Consider the following 7,621-nt stretch of genomic DNA (forward strand, 5'->3'; position numbering starts at 1 on the left):
TCTGCCAGACAGACATTACTACCATTTTCTAAGGAATACAGAATTATCTTTCGCTATTCTGGTATGAGCAGACCTCTCCTCTTGCCATGTGTCGGTAAATTTAGAAATAATTTCCACGTCCATATTTTTTTCTCTCTCCGTTTCGTATCGTATCTCTCGTTGTTATTCCTTTGGTCAGGTGGAGAGTTCGTAGATCAACAACTGGAACTTGCCATGTTGATGGTGTGGATCCAAGCTTGGCAGTTCTATGCAAGAAGAAGTTTCTCGATAATTTGGCAACTTCTTCGATGATTTGGGCAACTTCTGATATTTCACCAGAGCAAAGTTGCTTATGGGTTTGGTGTATGTTTACACAAATGCTTACAGAAAACATTTTCCAAAATAATTGAAAGATTGTACCTGTTTATGGATTCTTTTCTCATGTTGTGTCCAGTTTTTCTTGCTTTTGATTATAAAGCGTTTGTTTTAAGACGGAACTCAAGAGGAGCGTTAAAATATGTATGACCTAACATTGTTTGAAGGTTCTTCACCTCCACAGGCTCAAGTGTCTGTGGTTGCATTTGTGTCCACATCGTCAGAATACTCTTCTCCTGTGTTTAGGACCTTATCAAACGTTGGAATATAAGAGTTAGTGGTGGGAAAAGACTACATTGCTTGACGTACTTCTTCCATTAAACCATAAGTTTTGCATCCAGACGATCTTATTGCGTGTTCACTTGTTTTACAAATCCATGTGATATTTTTCCCTTGCTTTATCAAGTGTGTACGGTTTTCGGTTGGCTGTTATCAAAGTCACAGTACTGCCAAATGGTTCTTCTACATCCAAGCAAGACAATTATTTTATCACATTTCTATAAAATCGGTTGTGCTTCTGTTTGTCTATGAATTCAGGAAGAGTTTCAGCACATCGTCTGAATATTTGTTCTGTAATGCGTACCTAGATATTTCCAGCATGTGGCTGTAAGGAGCCTTCTCAAGGTGTTACATTCTATACAAATAAACGTTTTGACACATATTGCTTAGGACATTGCCTTGCTTAACTCCTCCTGCACCGTTTAAAACGTCTGATTCATACGTTTTGTGTCTCCTGCACCGTCTCCTGATGTAGAGCAACGTTTAAAACGTCTGATTCATACGTTTTGTGTCGTTTCCGTTATGCATGTGTTTCATATTTACCCCCAGGACCAATTTTCTGTGAAAAGTCCTGGTATATAATTCACGACCTTTCTGAAGGTTCCTGCGGTCAAAGGTTGCACTACTTCTGTTAGTAAGGAAAGGTAGACTCCTAATGCACGTAGAATTGATTACGACAGCATATTTAGAGTTATTAATCGTCTGTAATTTTCTCTATCATTCTACTATTACTTGGGTGTTCAAACACCAGCTGTCCAAAATTCTATCCATTTTTTTTTTTTTCAATTAAGCTTTCGGGTTCACTGAGGCATCATCAGGAATCTACAAAAAGGAGAAAACTGCGTCAAAAAAACTTGGATGTGAAATGTAAAACGCAAACAAAATATGAAACACTCAAGAAAAACCCATAATGAATACCACATAAAAAGCGTTTACTCTTACTTTTTATGTTATGTATGTGTATTTTTTCTGAGTGTTTCTTTCTTTTTTTTCCGCTGTCTCCCGCGTTTGCGAGGTAGCGCAAGGAAACAGACGAAAGAAATGGCCCAACCCACCCCCATACACATGTATATACATACGTCCACACACGCAAATATACATACCTACACAGCTTTCCATGGTTTACCCCAGACGCTTCACATTCCCTGATTCAATCCACTGACAGCACGTCAACCCCGGTATACCACATCGATCCAATTCACTCTATTCCTTGCCCTCCTTTCACCCTCCTGCATGTTCAGGCCCCGATCACACAAAATCTTTTTCACTCCATCTTTCCACCTCCAATTTGGTCTCCCACTTCTCCTCGTTCCCTCCACCTCCGACACATATATCCTCTTGGTCAATCTTTCCTCACTCATTCTCTCCATGTGCCCAAACCATTTCAAAACACCCTCTTCTGCTCTCTCAACCACGCTCTTTTTATTTCCACACATCTCTCTTACCCTTACGTTACTTACTCGATCAAACCACCTCACACCACACATTGTCCTCAAACATCTCATTTCCAGCACATCCATCCTCCTGCGCACCACTCTATCCATAGCCCACGCCTCGCAACCATACAACATTGTTGGAACCACTATTCCTTCAAACATACCCATTTTTGCTTTCCGAGTTTCTTATATATATATATATATATATATATATATATATATATATATATATATATATATATATATATATATATATATATATTTCATATCCAAGTTTTGTGACGCAGTTTTCTTTCCTTTTTGTAGATTCCCGATGATGCCTCTGTGAAGGCGAAAGCTTAAATGAAATAAAATGGATAGAATTTTCCACAGCTGGTGTTTGAGCACCCACCTAATGGCAGAATAATACTGAGAAAATTAGAGAACATAGGAAAGAAGATTGATAACTCAAAATTTGGTGTCGTATTCATTCTACTCTCACGTTTTCTCTGTTCTGTCATCGCTACTCGCGTTTTCTCTTCCGTCATCACTACTCCGCTCCGTGTTCGTTCCCCAGTTCCTGGTCACATCTCCAGTGTTTGTTGAGACCGAGGTTCTCCTCCACATGCGCGGTGTAGTTCACTCCAGCCGATGGCCTGGGGGAACTGTTCCTGCTGTGTACTCCTTGGGCTCCCTCGGCGGGTGTGTCACCACTGCCGGGCTGCACGTATGCCCTGCATGACGGCCACTGGGCATGGCACTCTAGGGGCATGACGAAAGCACAGAATCCCGAGGAAATGGCGAGGGTGAGGGAATTCGTTGGACAGTTGTGTAGGTGTTGTTAGAAGATGAGGGCTGTGTGTGGGGGTGTTGTCAGAGGTGAGGGCTGTGTGTGGGGGTGTTGTCACAGGTGAGGGCTGTGTGGGGGGGTGTTGTCAGAGGTGAGGGCTGTGTGGATGTTGTCAGCTGAGGGCTGTCTGGTTGTAGTCAGAAGGTAAGGGCTGGCTGTGTTGTCAGGTGAGCGCTGTGTGGATGTTGTCAGAAGGTGAGGGCTGTCTTGGGTGTTGTCGGAGGTGAGGGCTGTCTGGGGTGTTGTCAGAGGTGAGGGCTGTTTATATGTTGTCAGGTTAGGGCTGAGTGGATGTTGTCAGATGAGGGCTGTCTGGTTGTCGTCAGAAGGTGAGGGCTGGCTGTGTTGTCAGGCGAGGGATCTGTGGGCGTTGTCAGAAGGTAAGGGCTGTCTGTGTTAGGTGAGCGCTGTGTGGATGTTGTCAGACGGTGAGGGCTGTCTGTGTTAGGTGAGCGCTGTGTGGATGTTGTCAGACGGTGAGGGCTGTCTGGGGTGTTGTCAGAGGTGAGGGCTGTCTATATGTTGTCAGGTGAGGGCTGTCTGTTGTCAGGTGAGGGCTGTCTGGTTGTCAGAAGGTGAGGGCTGGCTGTGTTGTCAGGTGAGGACTGTGAGAGTATTGTCAGGTGAGGGCTGTCTGTTGTCAGGTGAGGGCTGTCTGGTTGTCAGAAGGTGAGGGCTGTCTGTTGTCAGGTGAGGGCTGTCTGGTTGTCATTTGAGGGCTGGCTGTGTTGTCAGGTGAGGACTGTGAGAGTATTGTCAGGTGAGGGCTGTCTGTTGTCAGGTGAGGGCTGTCTGTGTTGTCAGGTGAGGGCTGGCTGTGTTGTCTGGTGAGGGCTGTTTGGTTGTTGTCAGGTGAGGGCTGTCTGTGTGTTGTCAGGTGAGAGCTGTGTGGGTGTTGTCAGAAGGTGAGGGCTGTCTGAGGTGTTGTCAGATGTGTGGATGACGTCAGAAGGTGATTGCTATCTTAGATATCGTCTGTCAGTGGATGAGGGTCGAGTGAGTTGGCTGTCGTAGGGCAAGGGATGTCTGGGTTGTTGTCTGGATGCTATCAGCGAGGATCGATGGGCGGGCGATTGGGGAGGTGAGTGTGAGGATGGGCGGCTGTATGGATGCCTGCGGCCTGCAGGGTGGCATGGGAGGGTGTGGCCGACGCGGTAAGGAACAGCTGCGCGCGTGTGACCTCCTCCTCCTCCTCCTCCTCCACCCAGTTCATCCAACCAGATCCAGCCTCCCGAAGATCTACGGACAAATCCTGGAATTCCAGAGTTTTCTAGGGTTCCAGAATTTCCTGGACCTTCAGACTATACCTGGATTCCAGACTGCTCTGGAGTTCTTTACTGACCTGGGGTTTCCAGGCTGTCCTGGACCTCCAGGCTGTCCTGGAGTTCAGTACTGACCTGGGGTTTCCAGGCTGTCCTGGACCTCCAGGCTGTCCTGGAGTTCTGTACTGACCTGGGGTTTCCAGGCTGTCCTGGACCTCCAGACTGTCCTGGGATTCTAGACTGACCTGAGGTTTCAGATTTTCCAGGACCTTCAGACTTACCTGGAGTTCTAGACTGTCTTAGAGTTGTATCTAGACTGTCCTGGAGTTCAAGACTGACTCGAATTCCAGACTGTCCTCGAGTCCTATACGTCTATAATTCCAGATTGACCTGAAGTTCTAGACTGTCCTTGAGTTCCAGACTGTCCTGAAGTTCCAGGTTAAGCTGGAGTTCCAGACTGTCGTGAAGTCCCTGACTCTCAAGGAGTTCCAGACTATCCTGAGTCTGTTCCTCAGGTCCCGGTGGTCCTGGAGTCACGCGAGGTACGAAAGGTAAGAAAAGTCCTGGAACCTGGCAAGTGTGCGAGATAATTTCAGAAATGTGTTCCTTCTTCATTACGGGATTCTCTGAAATGAGTGAAAGTCTCTCTCTCTCTCTCTCTCTCTCTCTCTCTCTCTCTCTCTCTCTCTCTCTCTCTCTCCAGACAGCGCTGGTGCAGTAGTGCCTTTTAGTGTCTCTCTGCTTCACTATAGGAGGTTTGTACATGACCGAGTCGCCTGGAGGCTGGAGTGTCCTTTACTTGAAATCATCCATTCATTTGTGGGACGTCACACAGGGCGGAAACTGTTGCTTCAGAGACGAACCGTTGGAGGGAGGGAGTGAGTGTGAGGCCAGGTGTCTGTGGTCAGAGGAAATGTTCACATGAGGAGAGTGTTGCGGTCTGCCACCGTCATCCAACTGCAGATGCTGTGGTCAACAACCATGTATCTTTAAGTAACGTACTGGAACTGTCATGGTAGACAGCACACACACACACACACACACACACACACACACACACACACACGGAGACATTGTTTATGGGCTTCTGTGGTGTAGTGGTTAACGTTTCAGACCGTGATATATATATATATATCCAGAGGCCTGCCCGGGTTCGAATCCTATCGGCCCACATTCTACCCCCTCGGTGTTGGCCAATAATGGGATACCTGGCTGGCTCGGGTGTACGTCTGTGCATACATAACATAGTGATAACATGACACACACATACAAGGTTAAGACGGGGCAGCACGAGTGTAGAACACTCTCCCCGTAACACACAAATAGTAATGCCACAGATAGACACACTCACACACACACACTCACTTCTCTCGTTTCCCCCTGGTCACATCTCGGCCTCCCTCTCTACCCTGGCCTACTCATCCACCTACTCTACCCCGTGTGTAAGTTGATTACCCCAGTTTGCCGACGCTCACTTACGCTAATCCTAATAATTTCCGAGCCATTACTGCCGTCTGCAGAGCTGGTGAAGTGTGTGTGTGTGTTATGGCCGGGTGGAGGTGCCTGGACTTTGCCCGGTAGGGTTCACAAGGACTCCAAGTGTCGCTCCACCTCCCCCACTTACTCCCAACCCACACACACACACACACACACACACACACACACACACACACACGGGTCATATAAGGTTATGTTAGATCAAAGGTAGGTTAGGTCAGGTCACGTCTAGGTAGTTAGGTCACGTCTAGGTAGGTTAGGTCAGGTCACGTCTAGGTAGGTTAGGTCAGGTCACGTCTAGGTAGTTAGGTCACGTCTAGGTAGGTTAGGTCAGGTCAGGTCAGGTTAGCTTAGGATAGGCTAAGGTCGGGTCAAGTGGCGTGTGGTCAGGTCACGTTCGGTTAGGTCAAGTTAACACACGTGATGACATTATTGTACTTTTCAGTTTTTTATGATAATTTCAGAAATTAGATTTTTATAACCAAATTTTGACAAGCAGATTTTTATAACCAGATTTTTGTAAGCAGTAGTGAATGTTTGGGACATGTTGGATGAATGTCCACGTCAAGTTTAGATCCAGACGAAGAATAAAAAAATATTGACCCCTAACCAATCCATCTTATGCTCCTTTGACGTCTTCCCAGATTTTTTAAATCTAAAATTGTCAGATTGTTTCAACAGCATTGGAATCCTGCGATCTGTGTTATGTAGGTCTGGCCTCCCCCGTACTGGCCTGATACCATTCGTTTCAGTACCCAGTACGTTTCTACAGCATTTTCGTCCTATATGACTGAACGCAATATATCTAAATTAAAGAGGGATGTATATAATTCTCTCTCTCTCTCTCTCTCTCTCTCTCTCTCTCTCTCTCTTTAGCACTTCCCTGGCTTTCATGTTTCACTCCTTTGGTCCATGTGGATGTCTGTTTCTCCTTGCCTCACCCACACGTAGGCTGCTGGCCACACACACACACACACACACACACACACACACGTAACTCACACGACTCGTTCATCGTAACTTTTAAGATTTTCCGACGTTGCGGTTATCGCAAAAATCCACGTAGGTATTCTTAAATCAGTGAGGTCCCTTCCCTCCTGACCTGCTGCTATAGACTGCTGGCTGTTTGCTGTGTTGTACGACCTGCACGACGGCACGACACTTGAGCAAGACGGTACAACCCTTAAGACACGACGGTACGACACTTGAGCACGACGGTACGACACTTAAGGCACGACGGTACGACACTTAAGACACGACGGTACGACACTTAAGACACGACGGTACGACACTTAAGACACGACGGTACGACACTTGAGCACGACGGTACGACACTTAAGGCACGACGGTACGACACTTAAGACACGACGGTACGACACTTAAGACACGACGGTACGACACTTAAGACACGACGGTACGAGACTTAAGCACGACGGTACGACACTTAAGCACGACGGTACGACACTTAAGCACGACGGTACGACACTTAAACATGATGGTACGACACTTAAGCACGACGGTACGACACTTAAGCACGACGGTACGACACTTAAGGCACGACGGTACGACACTTAAGGCACGGCGGTACGACCCTTAAACACGACGGTACGACTTTTAAGCACGACGGTACGACAGTTAAGCACGAGGTACGACACTTAAGTATAAAAACCTGGTCTTTGGTCTAACCTTTAAGGTTGAGTTACCCAAAGTTCGTGCCGTCGTGGTCAAGGGTCGTACCATGGCGTTGAAGGATCTTACCTTCGTTTTAAGGGTCGTTCCATCGCGTTCAAGGGTAGTACATCGCGTTCAAGGGTCTTAGCAACGTGTTCAAGGGTCGCACCATCGTGTTCAAGGGTCGCATCATCGTGTTCAAGGGTCGCACCATCGTGTTCAAGGGTCGCACCATCGTGTTCAAGGGTCGTACCATCGTGTTCAAGAGTCACACCATCGTGTTCAAGGGTCGT

General features: G+C 47.0%; 1 protein-coding gene across 1 annotated transcript in view; it reads right to left on the bottom strand.

The window, feature by feature from the left end:
- LOC139753386 (solute carrier family 12 member 8) overlaps window positions 1-7,621 on the bottom strand; it is a 120,123-nt gene that overhangs the window by 53,680 nt on the left and 58,822 nt on the right. The window lies entirely within an intron of this gene.

The sequence above is a fragment of the Panulirus ornatus genome, chromosome 14 (assembly GCF_036320965.1).
Source record: "Panulirus ornatus isolate Po-2019 chromosome 14, ASM3632096v1, whole genome shotgun sequence".
Classification (NCBI taxonomy): Eukaryota; Metazoa; Arthropoda; class Malacostraca; order Decapoda; family Palinuridae; genus Panulirus; species Panulirus ornatus.